The following is a 19,235-nucleotide window of genomic DNA, read 5'->3' on the forward strand; positions in this document are numbered from 1 at the left end:
GGAGACAGCAAACTCCACAGGAGCAGGTACAAGAGAGCAACTGCTGCATGAGTGGACCATAGCCAGAGATTGCTGTGGGTCCAGGTATGAATATGGGAACTCTGAGTAAGTAGGCCTGAGCCAGGTCCTCTGTGATCCAGTTGCACTAAGTCTGGGACCTCTGAAAGAGAAGATCAGAGACCTTTACAGGACCAACCCCAAGCCAGAGACCTTCACAGGAGCAGATCCAGACCAGGGAAATTTACAGAAACAGGTTTGAGCTGCCACCTCAATCAAAGCAGGACTGGGACAGCAAGGGAGCAGAGCAAACCCCAGGAGCACTGAGTGACCTCCAGGAACACCGAGTGACCAATGGGGTAACTAGAATCGTGGCACTGACTATACTGCGAGGAACAACCATCTGAACCTTGGATCCACTGGCACCTATAGATTAATCACCAGAGTAACAGACAGCCCCAACCACAAAAATTAGAGGAAAAGATGAGTAGACAAGGTAAGAACACACGCAACACCACAAAGAGAAACATGACACCAGTAAAATCTAGAGACCCTACAACAGTCGGACTAGAACAACCAAACACAGATGAAGCAGAAGAAAGTGACCTAAAAAACAAGTTCAGGAGAATGTTTGAGACTTAAAGAGGAAATGAGAAATTCCCTCAAAGAAATGGAGGAAGAGAAACAAAAATTGGAAGACATCAGCAAATCCCTTAAAGAAAACCCAAAAAAAAAAAGCAAACAAATATATGAAAGAAATTATCCAACACTTGAAAACTGAAATAGAAACAATAAAGAAAACATGAGCCGAGGGAATTAAAAAAAAACAGAAATCATGAGAAAACTATCCGGAACAACAAATGCAAGCATTAAGAGCAGAATACAGGAGGTAGAAGAGAGAATCTCAAGCACTGAAGATACAAAAGAGGATGTCAGTGTGGCGATTTCTGAGAAAATTAGGAAACAACCTTCCTCAAGACCCAGTAATACCACTTTTGGGTATATATTCAAAAGACACAAGGACAGGTACTCATCTATGTTCATAGCAGCATTGTTTGTCATAGCCAGAACCTGGAAACAACCTAAATGGCCCTCGACTGAAGAATAAATAAGGAATATGTGGTACATTTACACAATGGAATACTACACAGCAGAAAAAAATAATACCATCTTGAATTTTGCAGGCAAATGGATGGAGCTAGAAAACTTCATTTTGGAGTGATGTAAGCAGACCCACTTATGTACTAACTCATAAGTAGTTTTTAAATATAAAGCAAAAAAAACCAGCCTGCAAATCACAATCCCAGAGAATATAGACAACAAGGAAGACTCTAAGAGAGACATACATTGATCTAATCTACATGGGAAGTAGAAAAAGACAAGATCACCTGTGTAAATTAGGAGCATGGGGACTTTGGGAAAAGGTTGAAAGATAAGGGAGAGGCAGAAAGGGGAGGAGAGGAAAATGTAGAGCTCAATAAAAATCAATTTAAAAAATTACTTCTCTCAACAATCCTTTTTAACCTTCTCTCAATTTGGTTATGATATCAGTATTAGGTATGTAACTGACCTGTTGTCAAGAAGTTAAATAAGATGCAGTGTAAGGCACACACATCCTGGAGCCAGGTACTTCTGCCTCTGCTGTGAATAAACTTTACTACCTCTGGTCAAGTGGTAATTTCTAAGAAATTCCTCCTGATAAAGACTTTTCAACTTGAAGATGGAAATGGACTGTTATTTATTGAGGCTACAGTACTAATTTAGTTTCTGATATGTAAATCATTACATAAAGTCTTTGCCTCTGAAATTTGGTGTTCATTTCTATGGGTAAGAAGAAATTGCTTGAGAGAAATACAATGAGACCATTCAAAGTACTTAATAATAATTTATTCAAAATTTGACACTAAACAATGTCAGAGTCCCCTTAAAACATAAGAGCAAAGGAACTCAAGAAAATTCATGAGGACCAACTGCTGATCCTACCCCCAGGCACTAGTAGTTTGTAATTTCTGTTCTTTAAAGGAAAGTGGAGAAAGGGGGAAAAAAGGTATGACATCAGCTTGGTGATCATTCAACACACAAAGCTTAAATGGCACACAAAGTCTTTGCAAAGTTCAGCTACTCCTGAGAAATGACAGCATTCCTCTGTCAGGTATCAGAAAGATTTCTTTCTCCTTTCTGGAGTTTCACTTCGGATCTTTAGAAGAGAGTCATAGGTTTGCCCTTAAACCAGGGGGAAATAGAATAAAATAAAGCCCCAGCTTAACTATGTAGGAGGAAAGAGAGGTTGTCTTTGGGTCCTTTTTAAAATAAAATAAAAGTCATGCTGCATCTATTTAAAAATCCATCTTGCAGGCTTCTCCCTTCAATAGTCGTCTATGCTGTCTATGAACGGCCACTTTGTTGGAGGCAGCAGCCTCTCTGTTATTGCAGAGATGTGAGGATGCAGTGATTATTTATAGGCTCCTTAATACCTGTTTTGGCAGGACCCAAGGCATGAGTTTCTAGAACTCCAGAACTGGCCAGACTCCTGATCTGTAAACAAGGAGGCTGCTGGCAGAGAGGGGAGGGCGGAGAGTGATTTACTTCTCATTAGACCTCTGTAGGAAAGAATCCTCAGATCTGGCTCTGTGAGGAGTGCTGTGCTCTGCTGTTTGCTTCCTCAAAGAACATTTCAACTCAATTCCAACACAGGGGCCAAAGACAGGATCACCTCCAAACTGCTGAGATAATGAATACCTGGGACCTTGGAGGTTTAAGACAATATAGTCCCATCCATCATTCTGTAGAACAAAGAGTAAAGCAGAGACAGGAATGTGGTCACAGGGCAGGAAGGATGAACTGAATGTGACACCAAGGTTCAAAGGAAAAAGTGTTACTCCATCAGGGACAATAGAGGAAGGGCAGACTGGAATCCCTCCCTTGCTTCAGTCAAGCATGCTTGCTTTATGCACGAGTCAACAGCTTCTCAGGCCCTGCAGGGTTGACCTACATGTCAAGTCTCATTTCATATCAAGTCTACTTTTCCCACATCACGTTTTTTTGTAATTGCACAAGATCTTAACTGGTCATTCTGACTAGCCATTTGGGATGAAAAGACCTAATATAATTTCCTTCAGAGCCATGAACTTAACGGATTGAAAGAAGGGCTAGGATAAAGTCTTCAGTCAATGATAAATGACATTCTCTGAAGATCAGGAGACCATTTTTAGTTGGAAACATCACACAGCCCAGCACATTGATACGTATTTGAGAATGAAGGGGGGAAACAGTAGTGAGTAAACCCCTCACAAGAAGAAACATGAAGGAGTTATTTACCTTGTATCATGGTTTGAGAAAATAGTTCATCATATCAGGGAAGGTTCTATGATGCTGGGAATATATGCTGCTTAGTGAATCACAACAGCCAGGATGCAGAGAGAGACTAGACCCCAAATCAGGGCAGAATGTAAGCCCTATGGTTCATCTCTCAGAGACTTACTTCCTCCAGCTAGGTCCCAGTTCCTAAAATATCCACAGCCTCCCCAAACAGTGCCTCCGTCTACCTACTGAGTGTTCAAACATGAGATGCTGGGGCAGACATTTCACTTTCAAGCAGTAACACTTGTCCAAATTATAGTTTGCATTTTAAGGCTCACTGGCAGTGAAATGATTTCACAAAGAATGGAGCTGATAGAAGTCCGCTGGGTACTGTAGGTCCTATCAGTGAAAAGACTCAACTCCATTTAACTTCGTAGTCAACTATAAGATTATGGGAAAAGCCAAATCCTCTGGAATTCGAGTTTCCACTGAGATCAGCTGTACTAATTATGCTGACGTAAGGGAGCTCTTCAACATATCAGGCATATTCTTGATCTGGGACCTCTGGCACACTATCTGGTTACCCACTAGGTTAACACTCCATATCCACACCCACCATTGTCTAGATTCCCCTATTCAATAGGTGCAAGCTCCACTAAATACTCAAAAACACTCCTGTTTGCTCTGATGTCTCCTTATTCATTTTTGAATGCCATAGCATTTAGCACTGTAGCACTTTATGTATATACTAAGAGTACATACTTTTGAACTGTGTGTGAGTATGTGTGTATGTATGTGTGATATGCACATACACATAATGTGGGTGTAAATGCATGTACCCTGGCACTGGTGTGGAGGTCAAAAGGCAATCTTGAGTGTTCATCTTTGCCTTTCACCTTATTTGAGAGAGGGTTTTATTTGTTCAGCACTGTGTATATCAAGTTCACGACCCACAAGCTTCTGAGGCCTTTCCTGCCTCTACTTCTCATCTCATTATAGGACTCTATGGTTTAGCTATGTGCTACTGTGTCTAGCCTTTTGTGGGTTCTGAATACTTGAAGAAAACTCCTCATGCTTTGGGCACTAACAAGTTACCCACTGATCATTTCCCCAACCTCATATTTATGTTTAATTTTACCTTATCTTCACACTTTATGATTTCTTGTTTTAAATATGTCCCTGACAGACACTTAATAAATAAAAGCAAACCACATTGTTGTAGTTGTTTTTGGTTTTGTTTTTAATTTTTTAAGAAAGCTTCTCTGCTTATCTACAAAACAGAGATGCATGGGTACTGATAGGCTGAAGGCAAGTCCTCATGCTTTTGTGACAAACACTTTACCAATTGAGCCATCTCTGCAGTCCCCAAAGCTTCATCTTTTAGGGAAGTCATTTATCCATATAACTGACTTGGAGATCTAGATAAAAATATTTTGTTTATAAAATTGTACAGGGTCAACTGTATTTCTGAAACACTCAGATTAACAGTTCTGAGTGTACTTTCACTTCCTTAATGAAAGTTTTGACAGTCATGTCCACTCTTACCTCAAGCTATCCCAAAGTCCTGTGCCCAGCACCAGTGCAGCCCATGAAATTGCCTCACAGTCAAAAGATGGAAATTGTTTAACATGCTCATTTTACAGGGCTGACTAATCTCATCAAACTGAAGATTTTGGTCCAGGAGCTAAAATTTCTGAGGCAGCAGGATGCCTAGTATGATCCGTGCTGAAAGTTAAGTGCATGGTGCAAATACATGGTTAAATTTAAAGAAAGATGGGACCAAATCAAGCATACCAGAGACTGGGGCTTTCACAGACTCTATGGTCCTCTTTATTCTGTGTTGTCAGGGTGGAATACTTTTTATGCAGTTATAGACAGAAACAGGTTAACTGACTCCTTAAAGGATGAAGAAATGGGGACAATTGGTCAAGTGTTTGTCATGAAAGCATGAGGGTTTTCATTCAGCCCATCAGTATCCAACACTAGATGGAAACATACAGGAAGTTCCCTGGGACCAAACAGTTCCATCTAATCAGTGAGCAGCAGGTTAACTGAGAGAGATGCTGTCTCAAATAAAAAAAAAAAATCATCATCATAATAATAAATAAAATGTAATAGTGGTGAGAAACACACCCAATGTTGACCTTTGGTCCCCACATATGTACCCCACACATGCAGGCATGCACACATGAATGCACACACATCCAGAAAAAGTAAAAAAACAAAAAAGAGGCTAAGGTCCTATGATCAAGGCTGCTTCTAGGTCTGTTGGCTTCAAACATGGCCCTGTCATTAAAGTATCATGAAAAAGATGACTTCTGTCTCCTTCGTAATCTTCCAGAAAACTCAGAATTTGGCTCTAAGGCTCAGGGTCAGCTTATGTCATTATTCCTTAACTTCCTCTTTGAAGCATGTCCAACTTCCACCAGATTCCTTGTTTCTGTCCTTTCTCTCAGCTCATATAATTTAATGGTTAAGTCTCTCAAAGCACCTTCAAAAGAGACCTTTGTGTAAGTACAGAGGATACATAAATAAGCTACAGGGTAATTGAGATTGTGAAAATGTCGTAGAGCTTGACCTTCACCATATCCCTTCTCACGGAGGACTTACCTACTCAACACAGTGACAACAAGGTACAGTGCGCACAGCCTCATCTATCACTCCCACATCTGCTAGGTGACATCTTTAGCCCTTTGCTACTTCTGTAATTAAAGCATCAGGGACTCCAGTCTCTGTTTCTGCCTTGCTGTGTCTTTTCTTTATGAACAAATGGCCCCAGGAACTTCTTTAAAATTAATAAGGTATCCAGTGGAGGGAGGCAGATGCTGTCTCTCTTTGATTACTAGCGCTGTGCTGTTTCTGAAAGAAAGAAAAGTTCTATCTTCTTTTCTTTTTTTTGGGGGGGGAGGGGGGTTGCTAGACAGGGTTTCTCTGTGGTTTTTGGAGCCTGTCCTGGAACTAGCTCTTGTAGACCAGGCCGGTCTCGAACTCACAGATATCTGCCTGCCTCTGCCTTCCGAGTGCTGGGATTAAAGGCGTGCGCCACCACTGCCTGGCTTTTTTTTTTTTTTTTTTTGTAGTTCTATTTTCTTGTTTGTGTTTGTTTCCAATTCCTTGAAGAGGCTGAGACATGGGTTTAGAACTGAGAAGTCCTGAGCTTGAATCTCAGTTCTGCTAAGCATAGCAATTTTATCTTCTAAATCTGCCCTCCCCCCTCTCTTTCTGTGTGTGTGTGTGTGTGTGTGTGTGTGTGTGGTGTTCCTTATTGGGGAAATTCATGTGTACACGTGTGTGTAGAAATCAGAGGAGGACCACAGATATCTTCCTCAATCATTCTCCATCTTGTTTTTGAGGCAGCTCCTACTCAGAGCTCACTGGTTCAGCTATGCTCACTAGTCAACAAATCCCAAAGGACCCTTCTGGCTCTGTCTCCCACTGCTAAGATTACACATGCACAATGTCATTCTTGGTTTTTACATTGGTTCTCTGTAGTAATATGAGAGGCGGGGCTGCATCCCCAGCACCCCGGGCCGCCTGCTAGCTTATGCCCCGAAATAACAACACACAAATTGTATTCATTTAAACACTGCTTGGCCCTTTAGCTCTAGCCCTTACTGGCTAATTCTGATATCCCGATCAACCCATCTCTAATAATCTGTGAGCACCGGTCTTACCGGGAAGATTCTAGCCTACGTCCATCCTGGGTAGGAGCTTCATCGTGTGTGCCTCAGAGAGCAGAGCTATCCCCACGTCTGCCCAGGAGCCGGGAGCATGCTGTCTCTGCTCCAGAGCAGAGTTGTCGAGTCTGAGCTCACTTCCTCTTCCTCCCAACATTCTGTTCTGTTTACTCCTCCCACCTATGTTTTAACCTATCAGGGCAAGCAGCTTCTTTATTTAATTAATCAATGACCTTCCTCCATCAGTTCTCACTCCTGGGTAAGGAGATGGGGGAGCAGGCAGAGAGAATGAGACAAAGAGGATTCATTTGTATGTACGGATACAAGTTCCTGTGTACATTCATTTGGAGGCTGCCTCAGAAGCTGTTCACTGAGCTTTTAAAGACAGAAGTAGGAATAGAATCTCTCAGTGGAATCTGGAACTTTCTTTTTAAGCTGGGCTGAGCCCCAGGGCTGTTTGGTCTCTGCCTTCCCAGTCCTAAGATTACAAGTACTTATCATCAAACTTTTTATTATAAGGATTGTGGTACTCAACGCTTTCTCAAGGGGCACCATACTAACTGAGCCAATTCCCTTGACCCATTCTATGGGTTTTATCTCCAAAATGGAAGTCATTTCAGACAGATACCTTGGCAATGAAGTTAAAGTAAGGCAAAGACCCTTAACTGTGTTTCTCCCAAGAGAGTTTCCATTACCAAAGATCAAGCAATGTCCAAATATATTAAATGAAAAAATCCAAAAACATGTTACATAAATTTTAAATTGCATGTGTTCTTGACAGTATGATGAATTTTTGTGGCATCTCACTTAGTCTTCCTGGGATATGTATTATTCCTTTGACCAGTTTTCACACCCATATAATACTTGTATATCAATCAATTCAAAGGTGTCTCATTGATCAGATTGCTGTGTTCTCACAGTAACCTTTACGCTCGCTACTCAATAAGAGCTCCAAAGCATAAAAGCAATGATGCTTGGCATTTTATTACAATGCATGGGCGCAGCCATTCTGCTTTATTATTAGTTACTGCTGATAGTTTCTCACTATGGCTGTCTTATAAATTAAATGTGATCATGTATGTATAAACACCATGAAAAAGAATAATGCCCATGACAGAGAGTTTGGTTCTGTGGTTTCTGGCATTCACCAGGTTGTGGGTATGGGGAGGGATCTATCTTAAGCATATTCTCTGTATATAGTTTAGAATTAATATACCATGCAAAGTGCTGGTTCATAAAGTCAGTGCTGACTCATGACCATATCGCACTTATATGAAATTCAGTCCTAATAAGAAAAATAACCTTATGTGTTTTCTCACATGTGTTTAGCAGTTTGGCTAGCCATGAGACTAAAACTTAATAATGGAAACTTAGCTGTTTATCTGGCCTTTCTCTGGCATTTTCTCTTGCCTAGAAATGCCATGTAACTGGAAGTTAGCAAAGGTATCCAAGGTCACTCCTAACCACTGTCTCACTTGCCCCTGTAGCTCTGTGAATTGATCCATTTGAATAAAAGAGAGTGGCTATATCCAAGCCTAGCCTAAGACTGATTGCAACGCTTCATTCTTACAGACAAGCAAAACCAAATCAAAACAAAAAAAACCTCTTCTTGCCTCTCGATTTATTGGGAAGGCCTAAATCCCACCTGATCTCTAATCTCTAATGAGTCACTTCTGTTCATTGCTAAATGTTACTTTCCAAAACCTACATATAAATTTCGCAGGCCCAGGTCTATATCATCCTTGGCATTGTAAATTGATTGTCTATAAAGCTGAAGGGTTGCAATCAGGCTTAGGGTATGTTTGGCTGTTGCCCCTCTTCTTTGGTCAATGGCATCAGTTCACAGGTTTGCAGAATGAATCCCTGGCCATGTTAAAGCATGCCACATCTCTAACACCTGAGAGTCTGGACCCTGTGCAGAATGAATTGGTTATTCCCTTTCTTGTTTCTAGTCCATTCAGGGCAGCGTGAACAGCAGTGTAAGAGCAAGGTGAAACAGTTAAGGGGAAGAAGAGGATGTGCCTAGAAAATAATGCTTCCTTGGAGTCATCCACCACCTCTCACTCTTATACTTTCTCTATCTCCTCTTCCTCATAGACCCCTGGGCCTTGAGGGGAGTTAGAATTCAGTGCTTCAAAGACTCTTGCTTTCTGCATATTGTTTAGTTGTGGTCCCCATGTTAATTACCATCTACTGTAAGAAGAAGCTTCTCTGATGGGGATTTAGCAATGTACTAATCTATGAGTCTAGCAATATATTTTATTAGGTATCATTTTACTGCTATATTCCTTTAGCAGAAAAATAGTACTAGGATTTCTTCTAGGCCCATGACCTAGTTTTATTTTTAGACTCTTGGTCACTTGAACAGTGTTAGGTTTTGGTTCTACCTCATGGAGTACTATCCAAAAGTGACTGGTTACTCCACAGATTTTGTACCACTATTGCACCAGTTGCACACTCCTTGCAGGCAAATTTCTGTTGTAGCTTACAGAGCTCATAGCTTGGAGAGACTGATGATTACTTTCTCTTTAGTAGCATGTATGCCTTCCAATACCATGAATGCTGGTGACTAGAGGTGAAACTTCTAGCTGAATGCCAGCTGAATTTCTCCATGTTCAATGACTTAAGTATGCGGTATTTTCAACAATAGGGTCTTATTGTAAAGTTGAGAAGAGTAGCCAACAGCATTGGTAATAGCTTGGAATGTTCTTCTTCGGGAGCATAAGAATGTCTATAGAACTCATTTCTGGTAATGGAGATTGTATGAGTAGCATATGGCATCTAGCTGGGATATTTTTTCCTGAATTACGTGATAACTCCATTTAAACTCTCATATGTATTAGGAAGTTTCTGTAGTATCAGTTTTCCATGTGACTTTTCCCAAGTCTTCAGCTTTAGTTATGCCTTTCTATAGTCTCTCTGCGGCCCTGATCTCCCCATTTAGTCCTCCTCTTCCAGTTTTCTCTTTATTCCTTTACAGCGAGGTATTCCACCTCCCTTTCCTTGGAAGATTCCCCTCTTTCCTTCTCTGAAAAAAATAAAATTTTTAAAACAAAATTTTGTACATTACTAAAAATACAAAATTTTAGTCTCACTTCAGACCATCAAAATAAAAATTAGACTAGATATGAATTTCCATTGTGTTTTAAGTGACTTGAATCACTTCTATGCATTCTAGACACAGGAACCTCATTGGTGGACCAAGAGATTTTGTGTTATAGATAAGGAAAGACACATCAGTCACCCAGAACCTCATATCTCTGATAGTCAGAAGTTCTGCTCCAGATTAAACTCAAGTGTGATTAAACTGTTCTCAGGATCGCTCTGTAGCTCAAATGCCAATAGCACCACACACTGACATTATGTTCAGTGGTTGCTCTCTCATTGACCATACACTATTACTATCCAGGTAATCACGTCCAGCCTGAGGTTCAACTCTAAACCCAAGCTAAAATGAATTATGACCCCCTTTTCTTTTGAATGGATGAGCAAAGCATTTGTGTATGGCTATGGTTATGGAATAAGTTCCATTAATATCAATTAAAAAGAGAGCTTGCTTGTACTGGGACACCTTTATTCTAATATTCAAATATTCTAGTATCTATCTTTTGATGGGGACATGATGTGAATCCATTGTACTGACTGACCTTGAAGTGGCTTCTTGGTTTGAAACTTGGTTACTTTTAAACTTTAGGGATCCCACTGGGAAAGGGAGATACTCAGTGGGTGGGAATCTAAGAATGAGACCTCTCCTATTATCAACTCAGTATAGGTTTTGTTACTATACCTGTTTGTTAGACACCAAGGACTTTGTAGTGAGAATAAGCTCACAAACGAACCTCCATTTTCCCAAAGCATCACATGACTTCTAATTTTAGAGACTTCTCACACTGAAGAACAAGTTTCTCCCTAGCTAGTCTGGATACGCAGGAACAATTAAAAAATGCATTTACTATTATAATTTCTTACTTTGTGCATGTATGAGTGTGTGATTGGAGGTTCTGGTCTCTGTTTTATGGCCTCTTGGTCATCATCAAATGACTTCTTCTGCCTTTGTTTGAGTCAAGGTCTCTCAATGAAAGTGGAACTCTCTGAGTCAGCTAAACTGACCAGTGAGCACTAGGAATTCTTCTGTCTCTGCATCATTAATGATAAGATTACAAGCATGTGCTATCATATCTGGGTACTTAATGGGTTCTAGGGATTCTAATCAGAGTCTCATGGTTGCATAGCAAGTGTTTTAGCTACTGAGCTCTCTATCCAGTCTCGTTTACATAATTTATTAATTAACTGTGCATAAGACAAGTCTGGGCTCCACCATTAATATGCTATATGATCATGTAACTATATTTATGTTACAAAAAGAACCAGGACTTGCTAATCATCAGTATGAAGATGACAACCTTATTTTAATGTATTAAAAGATAGACTATATTGAAAGAGTCTCACCTTGAGATTGATATGATATGATGTGGTATGATATAATATGCTATATAGGAGACTATTTACTGAGACTCCAGTGCATGGATACGTATCTGTATCTTAGATACTATTTTGACTTTGTACATGAGTTAAAACTATTGTGTTAGAATATATTCTGACTTTATAGGTACATGCAATTAAATATATATTTTCTAGAAAAGCATGGTACAGACAGAGAAAAAGAAAGTCATGTTTTATGAACCTGCTGGCAGGGAGGTTAAACACCAGCTCTGTGAACACTGACATTCGTTTATGTCTGAGTCAAGGGACTACATGGCTCCATCTAAAAGTCTAAATTACCGTCTACTTCAGGGGTGTCTCTTGAAACATGAAGTGTTATTAGAGAGAGGGTGTAGAAGTGGTTCTGGAAAAACAAATGAGATAATTGGAACCTCTTGATGGTATATTAAAAATATGACAATATCCCCCTATCCACCAAAAGATGACATTGACAAACATATCCCTAATTTTCCAGATACTGAGGTATGTTGTGAATTTACACTGACTTTTGCAGCTTGGATACTCGAAACATAATATTTACATCAAATGAAATATGAAGACATTTGAAATCTACTGTGTTTTGTTATACAAACTAATATTAATCCGGTTAGGAATGCTGGAGAAATGGTAAGCTTTGCCTAGTAAAGTGGCAACTCTTCCTAGAACTGATCAGACATGAGTTCTAGAGTGGTATACAGGTCAAATCACTCCTGCAATGCAGTGACATTCAAGAGTTCCCACCTTCTAATATACCCTACTGTGCCAAAATGAAAACAAAACAGAAGTGACAGAGCAATTGCAACTAAAGGAAAATAAGAAAATATTCAAGAAATCCTTATTATTTTTGGGTCTTGTTATCATGATGCTAGATCCCCCTGTGTGAATACAGAAGAAATGACATCATCCCATAGAAACCCAATGATAAGCATGTGAACAGGATTCATTAATGATGCTTGTGTTGCTGCTTACTCAGACCATTCCAAAGAAAAATAAAGTATTAAAAGAAGCTAGGCCATGTTTTTTGGAAGAGGAGAAAGAGTTTTGTGTCGTGTTTATGACCCTTGAGGTAGAGAGAAACTCTAATCAGAAAGGCTTTAAGGAGAGTAATGAGAAGCATAATAGAAACCAACCGTAGGAATGTGAAAGGAGGAATTCTTGGGATGGACAGGAACAAGCAGAGAATATTGGCAAAAAGATAAGGAAGACGGAAGGGTATGGAAAGAAGGTTAATCTAAACCCAAAATGTTATAAAACCCACATTTTATGAATAAAGAAATAATATTCAATGATAATAAAGACAGGAAGAAAATGTAAGAATCCTCTTGTGTTTTAAATAAGGATGCCTCTTTTCTTTTGTCAGTCAACTAAAAACTTAGCAAATGTTCACTGCTCTGCTATTGACCTTAAAGTAAGGAACTTGGCTTTCATAGTAAATTATGTCCTCTTTAGGGAAACTTTCCTTGCACTGTAATTGTGGCTGGGAGGAAAGACTAGTCATAAGCTAGTCAATTGTAGTGATGATATCAGAGAGAACAACTAATTCTGTCTGTGAAGCAGGTAAGTTGGAATTTAGTATCCATGGGGTATTCCAGACTCATCAGTGTAGGAGCCCTTGTCTCAGTACAAGAACTAGGCTGGAACTATAGGAAACACTCTTCAATTAAGTTAAGTTTGGAGAAATAGTTTTAGATTATGTCTGCTCTTATACTGATACACAACCTGTAAACATGACCTACCCTGGGTGAATTGTGGAAATGAACACAATGGTGTGTCTATATAATTCCCAACTTCATCCATATCCTAAGGCATTCCTCCCAGCTGAAGTGAGAGTAGTTTAAGTGAGTATATAGTTATATAAACACATTGTAAAACTTAGGTGGTGGCTGGAAAGATGGATCAGTGGTTGAGACCACTCACTGTTCTTGCAGAGGACCCAAGTTTGTTACCCAGCACCTACATGGCAGTCAACAACCATCTGTAGCTCCAGTTCCAGGAGATCTGACATGCTTTATGACCTCCCTGAGTTACCAGGTACTCACACAGTACAATACATACAGATAAACACTTATCCACATAAAAATAATAAATATATAATGCTTAGATGCGTGTATTAAGTGTTAAGCCTTGGTGGGTGTCAAAATAAACCTTCTTAATTAAGCTGGATGCCCTTCCAATGACATTAGAGAATCTAAGTGAGTTCCATGTAGGAAGAGAACATCACTCTGGGGTAGGGTATTTGACTAGCATGTGTGAGGTCCTGAAATTTATCCCCAGCATTAAAACAAAACAAAAACAAACACACAAAAAACTAAAACTAAAACAAAAAAATCTGCCTACCAAAAGGAAAGAAATCTCCTAGCTAATCTTTAAATTATACTTATTGAGTGGGAAATATTCTAAAAAGTTGAGGAAGGAGATAGTTGTTTGAAACTTGACCAATATTATTTGGGGAAAAAAATGAAGATTAATTCCATAACATCACTCTTTGCCCACACAGAAGTTGTCAATAATATCTGTTCACTTCAGCTCATCTTACCAACTTGGTCAGTGTGTGACATTTAATGAAAGCTAACTCTAACAAGAGTTCTTATCAGCAAGGTGTATGACACTAACCCACGGTCAATTTTCAGAGAGCCTGGGATGTTACATAGCAAGTCATGCGTGCCATCTGTGGAGAATGCTGCAAAGCTGCTTCTACAGGAAGGCTTTTTTTTGTCAAGAAAAGAAGGCATAAATAGCAATAAACAACATGGTATTGTCTGTAGCATGGTCCACAAAACAGAAAATGTCAAATGAAATCATTCTGCAGTCCCTAGATTGTATTTCACCTGAATTCAATTTTAAGTCTGACCTCTTCCAACAATCCCCTATTCCTTCCGTGTTCACATGCATTTCTGCTTTCATAGGAATGGTACACGGTGGGAAAAGCACAAGCATGTTTTACAAGACTAACATTAACATTGACAGGAGCACAGTGTTGAAGGTATTTGCTAACACTGTTTTTCAAATAAGGTCTTGCTCTGTAGCCTCAAACTCCAAATGCACCCACAACCTTCATGCTAGTTTAGGGTTTAGGGATATGCAGCACTATTCCCAGCATTTCTTTGCATGTTTCTCAAGTGAATTTTAACTTTTGTGCAAACCCAGTCACTGAATGATAAAAGCAATCTTGACTTCTTCAACCCAATAGCTAAATATTCTCATTTTTTTGAAATGCTCACATTTTTGTCTCCATATCCTCAGCACCTGCTCTCATTTAAACGGCAATTTGCTGATTTCTGGACGCTTCTTGCATGGTCAAAAAATTGAATATTGTTGTTTCCTTACTATTTGAGGGACATCATTTTTCAGAAAAAAACATGCTTGACTAAAATGAAAGGTGATGAACAGGAGGCAAGAAGAAGATGCTAAATGGAAGCAAGCAGCCCAATGCCCACTTAAAGATACAATTTTGTAATAAATTATCTTAAAATAATCACACAGGACTTCTCTAAGTGTATGTCTCTCGTACTCCTATCTCTCTCATCTCTGTCTGTCTCTGTCTCTGTCTGTCACTCTCTCTGTCTCTCTGTCTCTGTCTCTGTCTCTCTCTCTCACACACACAGTGGGGGAGTAGAGAAAGAGAGAGAGAAAGAAAAAGAAAGCAAAATCACAGTACATATTAATTCTCCTCACAGAGTATATAATACATGCTATCTGAAAGGAAAATGCTCAGCTATTGGAAGGCTTGTCTGCTCCAAAGTAGTGCATACCATTATGTAAGTGACCTGGCAGCTCTTGTTTGATGTTGATTGAAGGCCTGTGCAGCACATTGTATCATGGTTTACAAGCCAGTAAAGTGGATTAATACCTAGTTGGTGCCATGGTAATCAGACCTCATAGAGACCAGAACAGAGTGTGCAATGATAATACAATGAGAAGGACTGACAATCAGTTCATGAGGATCTCTCTTCCCATCTTGATCTCCCATCATAAGTGTCCTCAGAGGAACATGCATTGCTAATGCTACAATAATTGTGCTAGGTACCAGGGCTAGGTAATACACTTTCTGGTGGAACTAAAATAACGAGAAGCAATTATATTTCCTTTCTAAACTAAATAGAAAATAAAAAATAAATACATTTTAAAAGTAAAAATGTTAAAAGATCATTAAATGAAACATAGCCTTTAAATAGTGAAAAGTTTTGTCTCAATGTATCACCCCTAAATTAGTCTCATAGTACAAGATAAACTATAGCTTTACTGTTACCTTCTTAAGCAGATGATCAAATTTGGGCATTGTCAATCAGTAGATCAGCCTGCCACTGTGTCCCTCCAGACTTGGTGGACTTTGGTGCCTGTAGTACTACCCAGAAAAAGCTGCTGACAAATACATTTTAACTAGGAGCCAATTAACAAATATAGAAGGTGATACACTGGCCATAATCCAGGATCTTCCAAAGAACAACACCTTAAAAGAGACATATTTGTGGAAAAAAACACAACAGACCACTGAGAAAAAATAAAATTGACAGTTTCAGAGAACTCATAAGATTTGACAGTCTATAACAGAGTTGGGTACATTCTGCAAATGTATTATAGATTTTGTTTTTACAAGTCCTAAAAGAAAGGTACAGGCACATTCCAAGCAAGATAAATAAAACTTGTTCATAGAGATTGAAATATTAGTTCCCCTGATTGCATAACAACATGTTTTATACAGCTATTGAATCCTTGACGAGGGTTTCATAAACATGTACAATTACTGTGAGTCAACTTTTAACTATCGTCTTAAAAAGTAGACTCAGGCAGCTGGAGGGGTTGTTAAGCATTTAGAGCGCCTGCTGTTCTTCCAGTAGAGCAGAGATTTGCTCTCAGCACCTGAGAATATCACAACCACCTATGACTCCAATGCCAGAACATCCCATGTAATTTTCTGTCCTCTGAGGGCACATACACACTCTTGACACACACACATACAGTGAAAATAATTTTAAAATTTTACTTTTGATCTGCCATAAACTATTTTTCTTGATCATCAAAAAAAAAGTATAAAAACCAAAGGCTTGGAAATTGTTCTCAGTGATGAATCTAGAAATGCAATTAAATGTGATATACAATCTTTATTCAATTGCAAACATGGGAAAAATCCTTAGAGGCAATTTTAGAACAAATAAAAGAAGTCATCTTTGAGTCCTGTCATAGAAGATACTGTGAAATTACTGTGGAATTTTTCAGCTGTGCTACTAATAACCATGGTTGCATTAAAAAGTACCCATTTCTCTAGGAAATGTATGTGGAGGTAAAGTGAGTTAACCGCTGTGATGTGTAACATTCGAATGGTTTAGCACACAGAAAAACCAACATAATGGCAGGGGATGGTCCTATGGTGATCTGTAGTATAGGGATGGAAGGAGATGCATACACCTCCTCTGTTTGCATAAACCTAAGTGCAACTTGGTAAATGGTAGATTTTGAACTGACTGAGAACTATGAAGAGAAGTCTGTTCTCGTGGGCTAATGACTGAGGTAGGCTGCCAGTGCTCAGCATCTGCTCTCAGGGACTGTTGCTCATGCTCGGTTGGTCTTAGAGATAAGTACTGGGAAGGGAGTGATAAAATACATTTCGGGAGCTCCTATTTTGACTCAAACCCCAACATACATTAGGATTCTAAGTGATATTCTGAATTGAGTTGGGTTTGTGTAGAGGAGAAATGAGGGAGGTTGATTGGCAGCAAGCCCAGCATTCTCCTAGTGAGCAGAAAGGAAGGAAGTAATACTAGCAGTTAGGAAGGGAAAGCTGGGAAACAATGCAGGCTCACTGTAGCTCTGACACTCCACAGGGAGATCAGAAATTGCACTGCAGAGCTATCTCCTCCTGGTGCAAGACCCAGGATGGATGCTGCAACCTGCCTCAGGCTAGGAAACCTTAGATAAGATGAGTATCTTCAGCAAAAGCAGCTCCCAAGGATGGCTGTTTGATGCAGTCTTACTAGCTTCTTTAGGAATCCTCTGCCCTCAGTCTTGAAAGTGCCCCTTGCTTCTACTATTGCCTCACATGTAGTATTAATAATTTTATACCAGTTAGTCATGCATAATTGTTTATAACACCTATTCAACAACTATCTTTTATTCTTAAATATAATATAAACATTCTTAGTATACTAATTATTTCAAATTTTCTTCAAAACATAACTTAACATTCCTTAGTTAATCACAGCATGAAGTTTGGAAGTTACCAAAAAAACAGAATAAATGTTAACTTGGGAAAACAAACAAGTATTGGAGGACAAAAGGCTAAGCCAAGATAGTCCACGGGCAAGTAAAAGTCCATGAATTGCCCTTTTCAAATTCTCACAAGTACTGAGTTATAGAGCAGAATCTAGAATTCAAGTTTACAAGACCTATGGACAATGTCTTCATGTCACTATTATGAGTGAATATATGGACAATCTCTTCATGTCTGTATTATGTGTGAATAATGAGTCTCAGCAAGAAGTACATTCTTGCTCATGACAAAAGGAAGTGAAGTTTGTTTCTAAACACCTCTTATAGGCAAAGCTTGTGCAACTGCTCAACATTTGAAGACAAGGGTGGGATGGTTTGATATTAAAGATCCTGTAGCTAGGACACCTAAATAAACAGTCACACACAGATTTTCCAATGGTCAGTGCTTTAGATTATGGAACATTTCTATCTTACATCATCTTAATCTTCTCCAGAAGGTAAGTGTTTCTTTCTCCTGCTCACCTTGTCCCTTCAGCTCCTTCACTGGTGTGTTTTTCAAAGCCTGAGACCACACCAAAGATTGCTGCTCTTATTACCATTGGGGAATAAACTTGTTATATAATCCTTGTGGCTCATTTTCCCTAGAAGACATAGTTATCATCCTCATCTTTTGACAAATGGTCCTCCATGACCCAGATGCATTCTGTATGAATGCAAAGAATCAGACCTTGGTGCTCAAGAGATGACTCAGCTGTTAAGAATGCTCATTGTTCAGTTTTAGCACTCACATTAACCAGCTTACAGACACTTAAAACTTCAGTTGAGGGCATCCAGTGCCAATGGGCACCCACAGACATGGGTCTGAATCTTGTATAGTCATACATATATTCAAATAAATAATAATTATAACAACAACATCAACAATAATAATATTAATATGAGAATTACTAGCCCCTTTCTAACACAGGGATAGGACTCCTTTTAACATCTCTTTATCCATTATTGCAGGCAATCAGTCTCTGCTTCCAAATTGCCAAATGTTGCATCTATTTGTTGCATTTTATATATGAGTTACATAGCTATTTGCTCATATACTTACTAGAAATATGAATTTATATATAGCACACACACTTTATACACATTGTAAAGGATAAGAATCTTCTGTCATCTCCTCAAGAAATACTTGGGAGTTGTTTGTTTTTCTTAGCACTAGCAGTTACAGCCTTGAAGGATGAAAAATTAAACAGATGTATAGCTGACTCTTTTGTTAAATCAGGTTTTTAGTTGAAAGTGGACATTGGTAGTAAGACGATCTTTGAAACAAGAGATGTCAACTTTCATCTTAGCTTTGCTTCCAAAAACTATCTATGGGCCAGAGAACGTATGAAAAAATAGATTTGCAATTACTATACCTAAAAGTCATTCAATTTAAGAACAAAACTACTACAAATACATTTCCATAATAGAGAGAAACATTTTCATTCACTGTGGTTCTTTTAACTGTCTCTTCCTTGCTAATTTTTTGAATTGAGATGTTTACAGAATTCTCCCAAAAATATTTCTTTTTTTTTA

General features: G+C 39.0%; 1 protein-coding gene across 4 annotated transcripts in view; it reads left to right on the plus strand.

Annotated features, from left to right (window-relative positions):
* The window catches only part of Grm7 (glutamate metabotropic receptor 7), a 905,362-nt gene that overhangs the window by 804,137 nt on the left and 81,990 nt on the right, over positions 1 to 19,235 (plus strand). The gene's annotated exons all lie outside the window — the stretch shown is intronic.

This window comes from Microtus ochrogaster, unplaced genomic scaffold, assembly GCF_000317375.1.
Source record: "Microtus ochrogaster isolate Prairie Vole_2 unplaced genomic scaffold, MicOch1.0 UNK1, whole genome shotgun sequence".
Classification (NCBI taxonomy): Eukaryota; Metazoa; Chordata; class Mammalia; order Rodentia; family Cricetidae; genus Microtus; species Microtus ochrogaster.